The sequence below is a fragment of the Falco naumanni genome, chromosome 8, assembly GCF_017639655.2.
Source record: "Falco naumanni isolate bFalNau1 chromosome 8, bFalNau1.pat, whole genome shotgun sequence".
Classification (NCBI taxonomy): domain Eukaryota; kingdom Metazoa; phylum Chordata; class Aves; order Falconiformes; family Falconidae; genus Falco; species Falco naumanni.
In genome coordinates this window covers 24786838-24807600 of record NC_054061.1, presented here as the reverse complement: position 1 = coordinate 24807600, position 20763 = coordinate 24786838, and the positions used below count along the sequence as shown (strand labels likewise).

General features: G+C 38.8%; 1 protein-coding gene across 9 annotated transcripts in view; it reads left to right on the top strand.

The window, feature by feature from the left end:
* The window catches only part of MBD5 (methyl-CpG binding domain protein 5), a 145248-nt gene that overhangs the window by 49247 nt on the left and 75238 nt on the right, over positions 1-20763 (top strand). For all 9 annotated transcript variants that reach the window (XM_040602749.1, XM_040602748.1, XM_040602744.1 and 6 more), the window contains exon 2: positions 4742-4839. The gene's annotated coding sequence lies outside the window, so the exon portion shown is untranslated. The remainder of the gene's footprint in view (positions 1-4741; positions 4840-20763) is intronic.

Below are 20763 nucleotides of genomic sequence, written 5' to 3'. Positions count from 1 at the left end.
ACTATGCTAAGGTACATGGAAAATGAGGCAGTGATTAATGGCAGCCAGCACAGCTTCACTAAGGGCAAATCATGCCTGACAAACTTGGTGACCTTCTACAATGGGGTCACAGTGTTGGTGGATAAGGGAAGAGCAACTGATGGCATCTACCTGGACTTGTGCAAAGCATTTGACACTGTCCTGCACAACATCCCAGTCTTTAGACTGGAGAGACGAGTGTTTGAGGGGTGGACCACTTGGTGGATAAGGAATTGGCTGGATTGTCACACGCAAAGAGTTGTGGTCAGTGGCTTGATGTCCAAGTGGAGACCGCTGACGAGTGGTGTTCCTCAGGAGCTGGTACTGGGACCAGCACTGTTGGCATCTTTGTCGGCAACATGGCCAGTGGGATTGAGAGCACCCTGAGCAAGTTTACCAATGACACCAAGCTGTGTGGTGTGGTTGACACATTAGAGGGAAGAGGTGTCATCCAGAGGGACTGCGACAGGCTTGAGAGGTGGGCCTGTGCGAGCCTCATGAAGGTCAACAAGGCCAAGTTTCAGGGTCCTGCATCTGGACTGGGCAATTGCAAGCACAAATACAGGCTGGGTGGAGAATGGATTGAGAGCAGCCCTGAGAAGAAGGACTTGTGAGTGTTGGTGGATGAGAAGCTCAACATGGAGGGGCACTGCATGCTCGCATCCCAGAAAGCCAGCCGAATCCTGGGCTGCATCACCAGCAGCGTGGCCAGCAGGGTGAGGGAGGTGATTCTTGCCCTCTCCTCTGCTCTTGTGAGACCCCCCTGCAGCGCTGCCTCCAGCTCTGGGGCCTCCACCATAAGGAGGACATGGACCTGTTGGAATGAGCCCGGAGGAGGCCACGTAGGTGCTGAGGGGCTGGAGCCCCTCTCCTGGGAAGCCGGGCTGGGAGAGCTGGGGCTGTTCAGCCTGGAGAAGAGCAGGCTCCGGGGGGGCCTTAGAGCAGCTCCCAGCGCCTGAAGGGGCCGGCAGGAAAGCTGGGGGGGGGGGCTTCTTACAGGGGCACGTGTGACAGGGCACCGGGTGGCTTTGAGCGCAGAGAGGGCAGATGCAGGTCAGATATCAGGAAGAACCTCTCCCCGTGAGGGCGGCGAGGCGGTGGGCCAGGCTGCCCAGAGCAGCTGTGGGTGCCCCATCCCTGGCAGTGCTCCAGGCCAGGCTGGATGGGGCTGGGAGCAGCCTGGGCTGGGGGGGTCCCTGCCCGGGGCAGGGGTGGGAACTGGGTGGGCTTTAAGGTCCCTTCCAGCCCAAACCCTTCTGTGATTTGATGAATATCGATTTTCTTTAAGATGGAAAATAACTGTTTTGAGTTTCGTTGTGACTGTCCCTTTATTTCTAGTGCCATTTAACTGTGTCTTTGTGTCTGTGCCAAGTGGCGTACCGGAATCAGATACCGTAAACAAGATAATGTGTTATTGAAAAGAAAGTTTTAATTTCATTGGTAAATATACATTAATTGAAGATGAGGTCACAGTGACTCCTTCTGGTTGTTAGGATGATGATCATAAAATCATATGAAGAAGGAATGACAAAGTTCTTGGGTGCCATTCAGCAAAATGAACAGGTCCCTAGAGGTTTAGAAGTTTCCCCTGAAGCATGTGGTTTGACACAGAAGAAACTTTTTCCCTGTGATGCGATGGTCAAACTCCTTCAAGGAGGATTGGAGGTTTTGAGAACAAAATTAATGATGCCATTACAGTTATTGCAGTTGCTATATATGAGGGAAAGATGATTAAATCTGTTCAGAAATAACATCTGTAATGGGAGCAGAGTTCAAAAATCTGGATTTTGGTTGTACAGGATGTGTCAACAAAAATAAGAAAATATCATCTATTAATACAAAAGGCAAAGTGAGAATGATTTACTTGTCAGGCGAAAATAAAAGAAATATTTTCAGTGGCACTTAAAAAATCTGGGGACATTTGGATACGATTCAACTTCTTAAGAAATCTGAATGCAAAGTTTGAAGGGCAATTGATAGAAAGCCTCAACACCAAGTTATATGTGTGAAGTCACCTTTAGGAAAAGCAAGATTCTGAACCACTTTGGAGAATAATTGTTTAAAATGGCACAATGAAATGGAGCAACTACAGGGAAATGAATGCAACGTGTTATGTGTTCTCCTTTAAAAAAAAAAAAAAAATCAAACATTTTTTGCATCTTCAATTTTAAGATTTCCTTGTCAGCAGGTGTGCTTTCTGGTTTGTACCTACTGGTAAGTATCTTCCATGCTGAACTTATTAAACAAATCTGTTGATGGATTTTGCTTTGGCTTCCATACCAGTTTATTCCTCTGACTTTATTGGTTTGGCATATAAAACCAGTAAAGCATGGCCAGAGACTAGTACAGCTAGCAAAACAAGCATATGTCATGACTGCACAAGATGTAGGCCTGTTGAATTGAAGGGAATTGTTTCGGGTGTAAGGTTTACACGGCGGACAGTAACGCAGCAATGCATTTGGTATCTTAGATTGGGTTTAGTGCCTGAGCGGCCTATCAGCAGAACTTGTTGTTCATCTGTTTATTTCACAGAGTACTACTGTGTGCCTCAAGGTATTTCATTAGCCTTAGCTATTTTAAAAAGCTTTTTTCCGCCCCTCCTCTGCCCCTCAACCCTGGCTTGAACCATATCTGAAAATGCAGTGGCAGTCTGCTGGGGCAGCGTTGCTTTCAGTTTCCTACACAGCAGCTTTTTAATACTTTAATAGGGTCATTTTGTATCTGGATTTTTTTTCCCCATAGCAATCCATCAACTCTCAGTTTGGCAGGCATCAAGGCACAGCATACGTTCAATTTCTTTTTCAGATTTTTCATTAGAAGAAGAGAGTTAGCATAATCATGGTATAGCCTATGCAATTCTATTTCGGAGACTGATCTGGCAGTTATTTCTTCTACTTTCTAAAATTCTGGAAGCACTAGAAAGAGCAGAGAGTATCCATTTAAGTATTCGATAACTTGCTATTTTGTGGAAGAAGTTGATTTACAAGGTGCTTATTTTTGGATTATGGAAGTTGGGGGGATTTGGATTGACTTCAGAAGACACAAACATGGACAATTCAGATAGAGTGTTTTCATAAAGCTGAGATGAAATAACTTTGTATAGATATAGGCAATCTGCAAAAACTTGGTAGTTTTGCTAATAGAGCTATATTTATATTAATTATATTAACTATAATAATATTTAACTATTATGGCTTTAAGCAGCAGCAAATTGTCCACAGAGCCTGCCAAGTGATGTAGTGATCCAGTTCTTTCCACACATACCCTGACAGCTGGCAATCAGATGTCCTAGGCCTGCAAATAAATAAATGGGTGAATAAGTAAATAATGGTTTTTTTAAAAAAATATATTCATGATGATTTAGTTGCTTGTGCTAACCCAAGCTGGATTGCTGCTGTGACTGTACAGTGTCAGGAGGCAGCAAAAGGTTTTTCTTTGCTCGGAGTTGGATTTCTCCATAATCTGAGAAAGAGTAAACCAAGTAGAATCAACCGAGTAGAAGGGAAAGTTGTTTACAAAGTGAAAGCCTTTTGACTTGATTAGTTTTCCGTTAATTGCATCTGTGTTGCTAAATGAGGACTGAAAGATTTCAAAATTATTGCGGCATATGTTAGGTTATACGGGTACCAATGGGGCCTAATTTTGTGTATACTGTCGAGTGTGTACCTAAGGGTTGGTGTTACTGACTTCAGCCTGTTCTCAAACTTTCTGTCTCGTTACGCTATGCTTTGAAGTTCCTTCACTAAGGAAATGTTCTCCAGAGCAAAGAATGTCAGGACATTCTGGACATAAGGAAACATCATTTTTCTCTGAGGGTGGTTGACCACTGGACCAGGCTGCCCAGAGAGGCTGTGGGCAGTCTCAATCCGTGGAGATGTTCATAGTCCACAAGGTTAAGATCCTGGGCCACCAGCTCTAGGTTGCACTGCTTAAACAGGCATGGTGGTCCAAAAGTTCTCCAGAGGTCTATGGCAACCTCACTACTCTGTGGAAATTTTATTGTGGCTATTGTGGTTTGTCTTTCAGTGAAAGAAGTTGGGACCTGAAAAAAAAAAGTTGTAGCTGTTGGGCATTTTAGTTTAAGTTGATTCCAAAGGAAGTACGTACATAACTAGTTCATTTGATGCTGACCTTACTGTATGCATCATAATTTTTCTTAATTCATCTTTCCATAGTTAAAGGACTGAAATATGAAAACAGCACTCATAAATTATACTGTATGGTTATACATATATGAATAATGCGTTTTAACAGTTTTTTAAACTGTAACTGGCATTTTTGGGGACATCGTCTTAAAGTTACTTTTCATTTGGCTTTTCAGAATTTAGGGAGTTGGTTTAACTTTTCATAATCTATTAGTGCATATAATATAACACACTTCAAGTTGTAATTTTATGTGCCTTTTCTAATCTTTAACTTACGAGATGATTACTGGTGTTATTTTGGTATGAGAACAGTGAATTACCCAAATGTTGTGTATTTAGGCTTAAATAGACTAATGTGGTCTAATTGTTAAATGCCTCAAGTAGATAAATGCCTTTCCATGTAATGGCTCCAGTGCTTGTCTATTTGTTTTTAATAGTAGGTACTAAATTCATCTATTGTATGAAATGCATAATACTTTTTGTGCCTTTTGAATAAATAAATAAAATCTTTAAAAATCCTCATTCTAGTTGCAACTAACCTGGCTTATGTACTGCTTTGTTGTGGTTTTCTTCTTCAGATACTTATTGATGATGGTGGTCATTGGAGGCATAAATATTGAAGAATATATCATTTACAGACAAGATCTTTGAAATCAGTTTCCTTCAGACAGCAAAGGTAAGTAAAATAATCTATATTGTGCATTTGTATATAAGTAATGAGTCAGGTGGGTTTTTAACCTCAAAAATAACCAAAATTGAATAGCAGCTGAAGTTCAGAAGCCTTGACTATACTTCCAAAAGTCCTAACTTTAGTAAGTTTTTTTATCCTACTAATGTGGAAAATAAGCTTTATGGAATGAGCTGAGTTTCTTTTCTTCCCGTTAGTTACAACAACATGAGTCCTTAGCTTGTTTTTTTCTGCATTTGATGTTATTCCTTGTTCTTTTTTTCTCACAAGTTTTTCAAAATGCAGGTCTTTTGCAGTATCTCTGTGCAATACTGATGAGAACCTGAAGTACCTTGTACATTAAAATCTGAAGAATAGTTGGGCATGGAGAATACTACTCAAAAAGAGAAAATTTATGTGGAAAAGAAATAGCCGGCAACATGTGAAGTAAAATAGCGGTCAATCTCTTGAAGATTTCTATAGAGATTTAGAAATGTTTCTTCTTTTTAATTAAGTATTAGAGACACGAATCGGATGTGCACTCTTCTTCTACTATTTCTTTTGAATGTGGACTTTTGATCAAAATAGTTGTTAGAGATTCAGGAGAGTTTTGTGTATTATTTTTTTCTGTTTTGAAATTAACTATATAGAACACTAGGTAATATGGGAAGAATTTTTTCAGTTATGGAAATAAAGCTAATTTTCCCACTCATTATCTCCTGTTAATTTAATGTGTGGCAATATCTGGAATTTAGTGATGATTATATGGCAGTAGATTTTTGGTTAGCTGTACAGTTCATCTATGAGCAAACCAATTAAGACATAATTTCAGAATATAATTGAACTCCTAATGGGGCACTTTAATTCACTGGAAATTTACATATTTGCTTTTCTTTGTTTTAGTAGACAGGTCCAAAATGAGGGTGCAGCTTCATTTTTGAACTTCTCAGTACAGCAGCTTCATCTGAGACTTTTCGAAGTGAAGCGTGTAAAATACTATTGAATAAGAGGATGGATAAGTTAATGAATAAGCTACTTAGTTCTGAAATCTGAACTTTGAATAGCTTTTATTAGCTGTTTATGTGAAGAACAAAACTTACTGCATTGTTAGGATGCTGTGGCCCTGTTGATACTCTTCACCTACAGCGCAACACCGTACACTACAACACAGTGAAAACTGATTTACTTGGTACAAAGTTTGTTTAGTGTTCATAACTAATTGTCTTCCTTTAAGCATGTCTGGGCAGCTTTGATCTGCTGGAAGGGGCTCATTCTGCAGATCCTTATAACTGACTTTTCAAGCAGTATGAATAGAGAATTCTTGGAACTGCACAGTTAGTCCAGACCCAGCCTGATGGAGCATCAGGGCTGGAACACACAGCATCAGAGTTTTGTCTCACTTCTGTGTTACAAAAACAAAGCACCTCATTTATGTAGTGCTTGTAATGCATCTCTGATTTACTGCCCCTTCAGTATCTTTTTGCATAAGTCAGGGCTTTCCTGTGAAACCCCCTTTTTTCTTTTTTGAGGTTTTTTTCAGCCCAAGTTTAACTGCAAGGGCACTAAAACATTATGTTACTCGTATTTCACCATATGCAGTGGACACTGGCAGATGTATCTGGGCTAACCCAGCCCTGATTGTGTTGGGTTTTGCATCGCTCTAGGTTTTCGCAGCTCCCAAATGATGCTGTAAGGGAACAGCAGATGGGAAGGAGTTAAAAAGTGCGGCACACATAGCTGACTTACATGACCTAAAATAAGGAAACAAACAGTAACTGTTAGAGGAAAGCTCAAATTAAGAAAGAATTGAAGGCAGTCCTCTTTTTTTTTTTTTTTTTTTTAAACTGCCCCCCCCCCCTTTTTTTTTTGACCCTGAAAATGGAAGACCTTTTTCATTTAAAAAATAAACACTACTGAGCTGGGAGAGGTTATTTTTACCTCTGCCATGTTGAGGTTATATTTTTGGGTTTGTTTTGTTTTTCCTGTTTCCTTCAAGGATAGACCTTTGCATATGTTTTTATTTGTTCTAAAGTGGGCATCTGCAACATTTGGTAAAGGAAAACCAAATGTTTTGGAGGAATAATTATCAAAGTTTGCATTTGGATTAAGAGGAAACATTTCTTCTATGTGAAAAACTGGGGCAGGGAAAGTATTTCTTTCTATAATGTTAATGTTTTACTAGTTACTTCCTTAAAGTTTTAATACGTACATACGGATAAACCTCAGGATGCTTCTACAAAATCCAAAAAAACATTTAACTCTCTTTGTCGGTATCTTAGCTTTTATTTTGTACTTTTTGTCTATCGATACTAAAATGTTCACAGCTGTATAGGTATGTGCAGACACTGTTTCTATTCCATTTGATCTATTTTTAAATGCAGGGGCTTTTTCTATTTAATACGCATTACTGTGCTTGCAGTCTAATACTTCAAAACCTTAGTGACCTTGGTTCACCCACTTGTACCTTGTACATTATCATGCAGTCTTTAATTATGTGGTAACATGCTATTTTTCTCCATAGAAGGAAATTCTTGCATTCAATAGGTGACATTTAATCAGTATGCAGCTATCTAGTATTTTTAATTGTTTCGTGTGTACATATTTTCTGTACTATATAATTTTCAGACCTTGCTCTGCAGATGGAATTAAGAATTTGCCTTTATGTTTCACTGTAGCTTTTAGCAACAGGTTTTCTCTAAGTCTTTCTGGCAAAGACCAATCTCTGAAGCCCAGGTTATTTTTCAGAAACATTTTCTGTGCTAGGAGCTTCCCTTGCCAGTTCTTTTGATGGGCTGCTGAGGTTTGTATACCTTTTACAGTAGTTGCAGAACTGGGTTACTCACTCCATGAAGATTGTTTCAAGCCAGAAAAGCGAGAACGGTGATCCTACATGAAGATCTTAGGAATTGAAAGAATCGTTGGCCTAGGCATCTTTTTTTGAAGTCATGAGTTCATTCTTCTTGGTTCTCAGTTTCACACTCAGCCATTCTTACTTGTAACCTGCTTCCTTGTACGTCTCATGTCCTGCATCTCTGTTTTCAGTCTCCCTCATCCAAGTAATTTCCAGTGTCAGCTGGTTTCTATTCCAGGTTCATTATCCGTTCTCACACAGTACCAGTCTTCCCTCATTTCAGTTACTCTCTAGAATTACAGTTCTATTCTGGCTCCAGATTTGCACCCCTTTTTCTCAGGGTGAGTCTGCACAGATGGGTATTGAAGGTAGCACATCTTTCTACTCATGCTCTGAGTCAGCTGATGCAAGTCAACTTCTGTGCAACAGCCTTGTAGCTACTTTGGCGTGACTGAAGTGCTACGGAGGAGCTAATTCTGCCTCTCTGCTATGCTAGGAAGGTTACACACAACCATAATGCAAAGATCAGCTGTCTGCCAAATGCTGTCCTTGCTATAGTGCATGTGTACATAGAAATTCTGCATTTCCAAAACTGAATGTTTCAAAAAACTTTTAAATTCTGTATTGGAAAATGGGTATTTTTAATACGCGTGTAGCAATTTTAGCATGATCACTGTGGATTTTCCGTATCCATAAACTGAGATGGTGCTTATTGATTTGTATTATTTATTTCAGCATGTGAAAGAAACCAGAACGATACAAGTCCTCATAATATTTTTTCTTGTTAATCACTTAAAAGCATGCAAAGATATATCAGAGAAATATAGCATGAATAAAATAGAAAACTGTTTATGCAGGCTTAAGGAGGATGTGTGAGGTTTACATCTGTTTCATGTGTTTTATCTTTTCAAACAGTACATGGAAAATTCTAGTAGTTAGATAGAATTTTATACTATGTGATAAAACGATAAACATGTTTAGTCCCCTGTGCCATCTCCAGCTGCAAGCCATGTAGTCTTTGAGAACTTTCTGAACTGCCTAATTCTGGGATTCATGATGTATCACTGCACAAAATCAGGCCTCTCGCTATCCAAACTTCAGAATTTATAGGGCTGTTTAATTATACTGAAGTATATAACATATGACTTGGCGCTGCATCCACAATGCTTCTCTAAATAGTTTGTCTTAGAACTGTGTCATTACTAATGTTTTGATTGCAGTTATTGTAAGACAGAGGAGGAGCAGTGTCGTGTTGCATCATTTTTCTCCCTAAAGCAGTCTGCAGTCCGGATTGACAGACAATTTTTCCTGGGTTGTCATTAAAACCAAGGAGCCCAATTGTCTTTTCTGAAGCCCTAATGTTTTTCTGAGAACAGTCAATTTTCTGTCTCTCTCTCATCTTTTCATATGAAAGGGTTGGGTTTTCTGTGAAATCCCAGGTTACTTTCTCTAATGCAGGATATAAACTAATTCTACCTTCTTAAATTTAATAAGGGGAAACCTACTTAATTTGGAAGGTTTCTTCTACAGAATTTTTTTAAAGGCTTTTGGAAAAAAAAAGGTATAACATTACAATATCAGTACTTTTAGGTACATTTTAGAGTACCTTTGAATATAATAGATTTGATAGGTCGTTCTTTGCCTTTAGCAGAAATTTTTTACCTCTTCTGCCAAGTTTTCCACATTTCACTAGAGCAAGAAGTTTGTTTTCAGTGGTCCCCATTTTTTTTCGAGCTGGTCCTTCTGAAACAAATTTCAAATAAAACACAGGCTGACATATTGAATTTTTCTGGAAACATATACTGTAAATAAATCTTGCAAACTACGATGACTTTACATTTTGAAGAATTGGAACAGTGGGCACCCTGAACAAAAGCAAATATGCCCAACACTTTCTATTGTTACCAAATTAATCAAGCTCAGAGGTTTTAATTGTAATTTCAAAGTTAAATATTTAAGTAATGTGAATGTTTGTGGTACTGCAGTGCATCTCTTTTTTTAAAAATTAATAACATCATAGCAAAACTGTTAAAATTAACATTTTTTTAATACATAATTATTCTTAGCAAAGCTAGGCATACATGCACACAGCTTCTGAATTAGTTGCCTCAGGGTTGGCTTCATACAGTCACAGCACCCTGGATATCTCCAGAAAGCTTTGGGGTTTTTTTATTATTTGAGTCTGCGATGTTAGTTTTAAAATATCCATCCTTTTCCTGTAGTACATCAAGATACTTCTGTGAAGTAAAAGCCACATCGTCTTTGTTTTCCTTTGAAGAGCTATGGATTTAAAATCACAGATAAGAGCTACTGCCATTATATTTTAATTACACAAAATATTTACAGCATGAATCTTAAGATAAACTGAACAAAAAGTTATAACACCAAACCAAACTCTGATCTTTGATTTTTGTTTTCATAATTCCTTCTGAAAAAAACAGTGTTCTAAAAAGAAGCTCAGGGGTAGCAAATTTAAAAACTGGCTACTAATGAAAACCAAAGAAACCATTGTTTTTCTTTACATGAAGGTGGCCTGAAAGGCTGTGAATGTTGTGTTTTTCCATTTTGCTCTTTAATTTTGTTTTATTTTCCCCTTACTATAAATTCCCATCCTTGGAGGCCTACTGTCTTGATGAAAATCTGTTGAAATGCTTAAGGAAGGTGAAAATATAAAAGAAAAGGTGGGGAGATGTCTGTGCTGTGATTCATCAGCCAGTGGTTGGTTTGGGTAACTGGTGCTGGTGATTTTGACCAGTGGGTGCTTGTCCCAGATACAAGTGTCCCCACTGCAAAGGCCTGGCCAAGTTGGCCTTTCTCCTTCTTTCTGTCCTCGTTACAATGTGCAGGGAGAGGGTGCAGGAGCTTTCCTTGGCTCTGTGTTGAGCTCCTCTCCAGTTGAGCAAGAATTTGGTTCTCTAAAGGGACTGGTGGGAAGGCATGAACTCTTGTCATTCCCCTGGCTTCACGTACAGCCCCAGTTTGAAGTTGGCACGTTCAGCTTGGAGATTGCCAGCGCTGATCCACATCTGATCTGACCTTGTACCACCAGGAGCTGCAATTTATATATTCTAAGTATAGCCACAACAGCTTTCCTACGGTGAGAAATAAGAGCTTTCAAATTGAATTCTTGCTTTTGTTCATTTATCTTTAAACAAGGCATTGGCATTTTTCAGATTCTTAACTGGCCTCTATCAGCACAGAAGGGAGATCCCTACTCCAGTTAGTTTCTACGGTCCAGCTCAGTGAATCTCAAACATCTTTGTCTCCTCCCCTAGAAGGATCCCATTCAGCGAAACACTTTTAAATTAAAACCGGCAATGCTTTTAAATTCAAGCTCACACAAAGCTTCTGAAGAAAAGAACCACTCTTCCTCTGAAAACCTGTGTTGATATCCCAGAGCTGTCACTGAAAACAGAATAATTTTTTTTTTGTTACTACATTCATGAAAAATATTTATGAGGCAAGATGATCACTAAGATGATTCCATAATTGCCATAGTTGGCTTTAACTTGGTCTCCCAAACTATGGTTGCATCACTTCAAAGGATTCATTAAATTTCTTTTGGTTTTTATCCTCAGTGTATGAAAGCTTATAGGTACCGTTCTGAGAGTGGGGACAAAAATACTAGCGCTTAGGAACAGGATAGGTGAACTAAACTTTCCATTGAAAGCTCTTGTGAAAACTTTAAATGTCACATCGTTATTGATCAGCTCTGTCCATCTGTTGAGTTCTTAATACAGAAACTAAAATTATTTAGGACATAGATCACAGCCTGAATTTTCCAAAGTAGCTGTAATGTATTTGAGATGCATGTTGTTTAGATGTTAAAGAACAAAATGCTATTTTTTTATACTATTGATACATAAATGGAAACGGTCATTGTTGAATCATGTATAAATTGGTAATAGTTTGAGAAGGGTAGCTACATGACAGAATTCTCATTTAATTGCTGTCCTGACAAAGGGAACGGGAAATGGAGAAGGAAGCCTGGCCACAGGTATACCTTCAATAAAAGACAGAAGAGGAAAAAATGTATAATATATACTGTATGCATTATAATATATGTAATGTAGCCTCACCTAGATAATTCTAACACAGCATTTTTGTTTACACTACTAATGCTTGTTTAGAAGTTTTATACCTTTTCCAGTGTGGATATTTATATTGGTTCAGGTGTATATCTTTTTTCCTTTAATTTTCTTTTTATCTTAAGCATAATTTAAGCATTTGAGTGACAGCAAGTGATATTTTCACAGGATAGATTCTGTAGGGAAATGAACAGTTGACAGTAGGCATAATGGCAGCCTGGAACAGCCTGACATGTAGGTGTTCTGACTGGAAGATACTTACTGTCTTGAATGAAGTTCTCATGTAGAGTGGCTTTCAGTTTATATTGTATTCTCATAGTATAGTATTAAATATATACCCATTACATGTATGCATCAGGTGGGGTTTTTTACACAGTATAATCTCTTGAAGAAGAAATAGCATTACATATTCTGAAAGGAAATTCAACAGGTAGGTCCTGGCATTAGTCAAAGTCCTTGGCCTTTGCATTCTGTAGGTGTGAAAGAGCAAGATGTCTTCCAAAGTGGGTAAATACACTTATTATTCCCATATAACTTCTCTGTAATTAGCTAAGAGCAACACAGAATAAATGTCTTTATTTTTTTTTTAGAAATGAGAAGGGAGCTCTTGGTTATTAGTTGCATGCCAACTTTTGGCCTTTTTACAGACTTACAAATCCCAAATATTCATATTCAAAAGACCTTGGTAAAGTTATCAAGTACCTTGTGTGTAGTATGAAATTTCACAGCTGGAGAAAGTAAGAGAACTTTACCTGATTAAAGTTTAATGTCAATATTTCTGTTAACTTTCAGAAGATTAGATAACTACTTCTAGCTGAAAAACATGACAAATTGAACATTAACTTAAATGATACTTGCATAATATTCTGCCTATACAGAAGATTGATCAGTAGATCATTTTACTTCAATATCATTCTGTTATACCATTTAAAGTGTAAAAATCGTAGTAACCTCTCTTTAACTGTTATATCAGCAGAAATTTATGCACATGCCTTGATCAAGTTAATATTTATTAGAATTATTTGTGATCCTTGGAAAACAGTTCCTTGAACCCCAGTGACGCTAGAGAAGAGCACTATTGTTCCTGCAAAGGGGCAGATTAAAACATGGTGCACATTCATTCATATTGTGAAACTGCAAAATGTGTATCTTCCAGTGCAGCAAGTTAGCAAATAGCTGATTTAGATGAAGATGCTTTTAAAAATTGCCACATTACCAATATTTAAATTATTTTGCCATCTGTCACGAATAATATTAAGACTGTGGATATCCCTGGTACCTTATCTGCATACTGCAAGCCAGTAAAAATCAGCTATTTTGCAGTAGTCTTCTAGAAAGAATTGAGAAGGGTGAAAACTGAGCCAGGCACCTTCCTCAGCAGGATGGTATAAAATTTGGTGGTTACCACCAAATGTGTTTCCGTATTTCACTTGGTTTTGTCTGTTTGCTTCATACTTAAGACTTCTTTCTGATATCTTTTCAGTGGAAATTATTATGAAGTAGTAGCATATACATAAAAATGATGATTGTCATGGTTTTTCTTAAATTACATTTTTTGGATGAGCTAAAATTTGAAATACATTTCAGATCTTTAAAAACAGGTATGCTGTTTCAAATGACAGAAAAAAAACCCTTTTTGCCTACTTGTTCCAGACAGTGGGAGTACCATCCTAAACGCACCTAATATTATGTGTAGTCCCTTTTCTTAAAAAAAAAACAAACAAAAGCAATGAAAAAACCCAGCCTCGTTATCACAGTGTGAGCCAAAGTAGTGACACTTGATTTTGGTGGCACAAAAGACCTTGGAAAATGGTGGCTTTTTTTCCCTCCTAGGGCATGAGAAGAATCTTTCTAGGTTATTGTTTGCAAAATGGGTCACCACTTTAGGATGGTCTACTGGTACATTTTACCAAAAAGCTTGTCATTCCCAGTTTAACTCAAGAAAAACGAAGTTAAACGTCCACTGTAACAATGTGTAGGACTCTGTCACTCAGCTGAAAGATACAGTATTTTGAAATCCTCTGCCTCATGTGAGAGTACAAGTCACTGGTTTGACACAGATGTTTCCGAATGAGGTTTGATGCCCCCAGATTAGATTATCATGACTGGCCTATCTAAACATGTATAATTATGCATTTTTTATGAATAGTTTTGATTTGGGCTACAGGAATGCAAAGCTAAAATTCCATCGGAGACAGTAAAAGATAGTTTATAATTACAAATGAACGAGTCTGGCTGCAGCTGCAGGGACAGGGGGGTAGGGACCAAGCTGATGAGGCTGAAGCAGCAGGGTCCGGAGATGCAGCCCACACACCACATCAGATGGTGCCCCTTTGGGAAGTGGGGTGAAGAGGGATGAGCTGCATTTCCCATAGCTGCTGTCTCTTTCCCCGGTGAAGCAGACTCTATTATAAATGTACACTTAATGCACAGTTATATTTAAGTACTTTTGCAAAAGAGTGAAGTGCAGCTGATCAATGATAAAATGCTTTCAAACCAGAAATACCTGTAAAAGCATATCTTCAAATGAGGATGGGAGTGGTGCCTTCAGCTGGGCATAGGTTCTTTAGTTGTATCTTCTGCCTGTGTATCTACTCTGCTCATTTTATTTCCTGCCCAGGACAGGTCCCGTTTGGGGGGGGGTGGGGGGGGTGGGGGGGTGGGTGTTGCTTGGTTTTGGGTATTTTTTTTTTTTGTGATTTTGGTGGGGTTTTTTCCCCTAGGCATCTAAGGGAGATTAAAAACCCAAAGGCCAGAGGCCACAGTGACTATTTTCTGGCTTCTTTCAGCATGCAGACTATCACTTTTCGTAGAACCTGGATGAAAGCTTGGCTATTTGAAAGCTACCTGATCTTGTTTCGAAGTCTGGAAGTGATAGTGAGCTTACCGTTTCACCTAGAAAACTGTTTCCGTATTTAATTACCTATAATAGTAAGAAATTGCATTTTATGTGAAATTAACACTGCTCTACCTTTCATCAGGAAAGACTTAAATATTTTTCTCTTTGTTTATGTTTACTAAAGCTTTCATAACTATTCTTGCTTGTTGTCATAGTGTGGGTATACTTTCCTCATCCCCCTTAGCTGTACCTGTGCTCTAGCATTTGCTTGCATTATTTGCAAAAAGAAAAAATGGTGCCAATTGGGAAAAGTTTGTGAAAACCATTTATGTGAAAGTGATCTGCCAAACAGTGTGCTAAGAAACACAGCCTAGCATACTTTTGCTGTGGCTCTCTAGCATAAAATTGATACATTGCATACTAAGTTTGCAGCTATACTACTGACATGCCTTATTGCTTTATCCCCTGAATTGCTGATAGAAACAATGTGGTAGATGTTAAATAGAATTTAGAGGTTTTTTAGAGGCCAAAGCATTCGTTAAGGCTAGTACTGCCCCAAATATATAGTAAAACACAAAATTCTGTGATAGGGAAGAATTGCATTGTTGTATATTTAGGGCCTGCGCTCCGTGCTGCGTTAGGCAGCTCCCTTGGTGCACTGCAGCCGCCACGCGCTGCCCTTGCCCGTTACGGAACATTTCTGGGGGAGCAGCTAACACAGTAAGTGACTTTGGGGTTCAGGTCAGGGGGATTACGTTTTTGGCTGGAAGGAAAGAAGGCTCTGACTTGCTCCTCTGTGATCAATTCCGAAATCCAGAACTAAGTATATAAGAAGCTAAAAGCTGTTTAGCCCCTCAGCCTGGGAAGTGAACTCACTGGCAAGTGGGCTGAAGGGAAGGGAGGAGGGAGACGTTGCAGGGGCTCTATGTTCTTCCTTATGTGTTGGAACGTAGCAGGGATGTGCTCCTTAGAGTAAGTTTTAGCTTAGATTCAGTTCATGTAATATTTATGTTAATGGGATATATTCACTGAAAAAGGGGATGGAAAAACCAAACCGCAATGTACAAAATATCTACTGGACTGACACAACAGTAAATTATTTGTTTAGGTAGAAATAGAAACTTAGAGAACATGAATCTGGGATTGAACTGTATGTTTTAGCTTTGAACCAAATGTGGTCATTTAGTGATGATTGCAAGGTGATTTTAACGCAGCCAGATTTGAGGATCATTGTTGGTATGCAGTTACTGAAGTCTGAGGTTCTGGCTCTGTGGAAGCTGATGGCAGACCTGAAAAAGCCTTTCAGTTATATTTGCACAGTACAGTGCTCTACTGATCGAAGTGTGTTTCATTGCTACGTTCTGAGTACACATCTCATTCAAAATACTTGGTCCTTCTGGATTTGACACATGTAGGTATTTTTGCAGCACGTTTTGTAATAGAAGCTCTAGGCTAGAGATTCTGTATCAGTTAAATGTTTTTCTTGCCTGTCCCTGAAGTCACCTAGTATTTTGTCCCATCTAAAAACTGTTCATTGGCAACATTAGGGAACACTGAATGCTGAAGCTATCTCTGTTGTTTGTTTGGTCTAGTAAAAGGTAAAAAGAGTTTGGAAAATTGTTGGAGACATTTCTAATGAAGTCTCTGGTGAAGATTTTCTAGAGAAAATAAACACTGGGGGGTTTTGTTGTTGTTGTTGGGTTGTTTTTGGTTTTTTGTTTGTTAAGTAGATTTTTCTGTACCTTCTGCAACTTGGTGATTCAATTTCAATGAATTGCTAAATTCAGGGTTTGGCCAACAAATGTAAATGGTGGGGTAACCTGACACAGCCAGATTTGTCCAAATTGATGTTGAATGCATTTGTCATGTACTCCTCATGTACTTCCCTTCGCTGTGGCTGCTGAAGAAGAGCTCTCCAGATATCAGTGCCTGACCATGCAGTTGCCACATGATGTCTTTAAAGACTGCACAGACAGTCCTTTGCCCCGGGTACTTAAAGCACCAATTCTCAGGTAGGTTCCACTTGCCTGTCTTCATGCCTGCTCCCTCCTGAGCAGCCCCTATGGAGGCAGCGTACCCTGAGCTTGTCCTTGTCCACTGCAGTTCCAAGGCTTGACAGTAAAACAAAATGCAGAAGTACTTCTGAAAGCAGAGAATGCTGAGTTAATACTTTCAAGACTTAGAAGCAAAACAGTATAATAAAACCCCAAACCTAATCTGTGCTTCTAAAGAAAATATGCTAAAATAGCTAAAAACATGCTACACCTTCAAGGCAGTCTTTGAACATTAGAAGAACTTGCATTTTATCAAATTTTCACTCACTTCACCCTCAAATATGTGATCTTGGTGTAGTTTCAAATGCAAATGTTGGTGATCTCTAGAGCCTGTATGCTTTTTACCTTTGACATTTCATAACTACATAATAGAGAATGGTAGGGCTAGCTGCCTACTTAATTGGGTTGATTTAATTTTTTAACAGTCAGCTTTCAATAGATTTCACATACAATATCTTTGGATGTATTTTGACAGGAGTACAAGTTTTAAGGCCTTTGGCCAGTCCTTTTCAGGAGTCAAACTGTCTCATCTGTTGCTGTGGTTCATGCGTACAAGTGCAAAAATGGCTTTAGAGATTTGGGATGCAGGAGAACTTCCCTGTGTGTCTGTTAATTCACTCTGATCTGTGTTGGTGCCAGAAAAAAAAAAAAATCCTGATGACTCACCAGGAGAAGATTTCCATTCTGTGTGAAGTACTGTTCGGGTGTTTCACTAACCTAGTGGTGAGCGTAGCATTTGATAGTAGGGCATCAACGGCTAGTTCTTTTATGATGGACACTTGCGGTGTGTGGACAGTGGTGTGGGCAGTGGTTCTCAATGCTTCAAGTCTCAGATTATGCTGAGGCTTTTGACAGAAACTGTGTGTTCCTATTGTACGATATATCAGTGTGCATCCAGGAGGAGATGAAAAACTGAGTAAATCAGTTTGGGGAAACTTGTACTCATTATGTGCTTAAAAAATACCAGTTTTTGCAGCGTTCCAAAGAATGCTACCAGAAGGAACCTGATAATTTCACCCTGTTACAGGTGGGGTACCTCAACAGTTGCTATCCATAGGTCATGCACAGGATGATTTCGAGAGGCAGGAGGAAGTGTCGCACCTGGGCTGCTGGACTCTGGGCGATACCTGCCCACTAGTAACAGGACACAGTGAGTTTTGCATAATATATGCGACACTAAAGCAAGGTAATTACTGATGACTAAGTTGGAAGTCATAGACTTTCAGGTCGTTTTCCACAGTTTGAAAAATTGTTTCCTGTACTAAGGGAAATGGGACTGGCAGCAGGGAAAGCAGGAGGAGATGGAATGAGCCCTTACAAGCAAGCATAGAGAAATCTGATGTATTACATAGGCACCTACAAAATATTTTACCTTAGCATCATATACTCTCTGTTCTGATTGCTTTCATAATTTCATCCTGCTTCCTCATTTTGTGAACTATTTATGCTTAACATGTTTCTGTTGAAATAAAATTAACATTCCAGAACGCTATCTGGTAACTGTGAGTGTGTACCTGAACAGCAGTATCATCTTTTGTGCAAAAAATTGAATATGTTCAGCATTGCTGTTTAAACCAAAAGATACCAATAATAAATTGGGAGCCTGTTGCTTTTTCTCCCTTCTGAAAAAAAAACCAAAATGGAAGCCCAGGGTTGTGTTACATCCCTGGCACTTTATTAAATCCAAAAAATATAATAACTATTTAATAAAACAAAAAAAAAAAGGAAATTCAGAGACTGTATAAGTTGATAATTGGAAAAGAAAAAAAAAAGCCCCTGCTGGACAGCATCAAGCATCTGAGGTTGCAAAGAGCAGATAGTTTGTCCTCAATGCAGTCCCTTGGCTTTCTGGGTGCTCTGGGGTGTATGAAACTGCTGGGAAATGCTCTCCATCCTCAGGGAGAGCAGTGAAGGAGAGCCGTCGTAGGGGCTGGGAGAGTGGAGTGAGTCATTGTATCCTGTGTTTACAGTTCAACCTCAAGATCAGGATTTGTTTGCAGAGATGATCTTGGGTGCAGTTGAGGTGTTGAAATCTTGGGTATGTTGCAGTGCAGGAAGCAGAAAGGCAGCTCTCCAGCCAGCCTCCAGAAGGAAATGCTGTGCTTTGCCATGGAGAAATCCTGGGGTGTCCATGCTAATGGTGCATATGTTGGGTAGAGAGGAGAGGAAACACACCACCTCTAGGAAGTCCTGTTACACCACCTCTAGGAAGTCCTGTTAACATTTTTCCGTGATTGGAGAGAGAGAAAGAGAAAGTCACTGCTGTATGTTGTGGAGAGAGTGAGCCTTGCTCTAGGGTGCTGGAAATCAAATAGTTAATGCTACAAGAAATCTTTATGGCCCTCTTGTAAATCATGCTCAGTTAAAGGGAACATGGCAATTTTAAATCGGCTGTCCCAGGAAGTCAACACTGGTTTTAAATGTGTGCAAACTGAAAATAATCTGTGCCAGAACTTCTTGTGCTAGTGCCAGCTAAAAAGAAGAAAGAAAGAAAAAGTCAAATTGATAGGTTTCAAAGCTGATCATTGTGCTTAAGTGCTATGGCTGGAAATTGCTGAATAACTTTTCCATTGAAATAACAGTTACTGTATGTGTGTGAAGGTACATATGGTGCCTTTGCAATAATACAAAATACCTGAAATCCTGAATTCCTTGCTAAGCTTGCAGCATTGCACAAAAATACGACCTGATGCAATGTATTGCCATTTGGCTTAACCTGAGATGATTCCATGAATGTCAAACAACATAATGCTAAGGATGTTCAAAATTCATGCAAAACATGATGTCAGTATGTGTGACCTCAACTCCATAGTAGCATAATGTGTTAAATTATCTTGCTATAGTTCCAAAAAGCTTCATGGATTAAGTTTTTTTTAAAGTGCTACTCTTTAACAGAGGAATTTTTTTTTTAAAAAAGAAAAATTCTACCTCTCCAGCTCTTCTGTTTACCTTAGCTTCTCAAACCTCCTGTATCCCGAATCGTCTTTATAGTGTGACAATTCCTGCCAGTCTCTGTGGTCATTCTGGGCGGGGAAAATCTTCATGCTGAAGGTGTGTTGCATCTAATTCTTGGTATGACTTTTCACACCTAGTGGCATACATGGCAGTTTTCAAGTTGTCTTCTAATGCTGGTCACACAAAAACTTGAAAGCAGAGATTAAAATAAGCTTCTCTTCCTTTTTATTGGTTTTATGTGTTAGTCTTCTCTCCTCCTAAGGGGAATCTGGAAAGTATGCTACAAAACCACATTTCTAACAAATCTATTGGCAAAATTTATAGAGATGCTAAACAGTCTGCAGTTAGTAAAGTTCAGGGCTGTGGGATTTGGCTGAAAAGAATTTAGAAGACCAGTGTGAAACCCGACTGCTTTGACAGACTTGAGCTCTTTAATACTTCTACATAAATTGGGTATTTTCAGCTCTGAGACCTGTGTTGCAAGGGCCCAGGCTACCATTCAGCGTACAATTGCAACATATTTAAGAGTTTGCTGTGGGATTTGTATTTGACTAAGACAATGAATAAAATTGACAAATGAGAAAAGATAGTTTGCCACAAAATTACTTGGTTACATCAAGTGGGAAGAAATACTGATAAAAAATATTTTGGTGCAGAAGTACAAACTTTTTTTACCCCACTGTATTTACCATCATGCGCTTATTGGGCTGACCTACAGCAGTTACAAACAAATGCCTTGACTGTTTCCATTTACTACCGTTTTGTGTATGTTCTAGGATAAATTCTTACCTTGCGTAAATTTATACTGCTTTGTAGCAAAGCCCTGGTATGCAAGATGAGGATCTAGCTGCATGAGTAGATTCTTAATTTGGGTAGTTTAGCAGAGGATATGTTTATAGTTCAAAAAATAAATAATTCAGAAGACTGTATCTGGGTTGTGTTGACTATTTGGAACCTTACTTGAAAATTACTCATTCAGTCATTTCACTTAGTTAACAGCTAACTATTAACTATGTGAACTTTTACAGTATTACAACTTTTTAAGTAATGTTCATGTACTGTATCATGGCTTGGTTAGGTGCTTCGCATTACAGCAACACGTTTAGAGGCTAATTTTAGTAGTGCTGGTGCTGGCTTTTTGAAAGT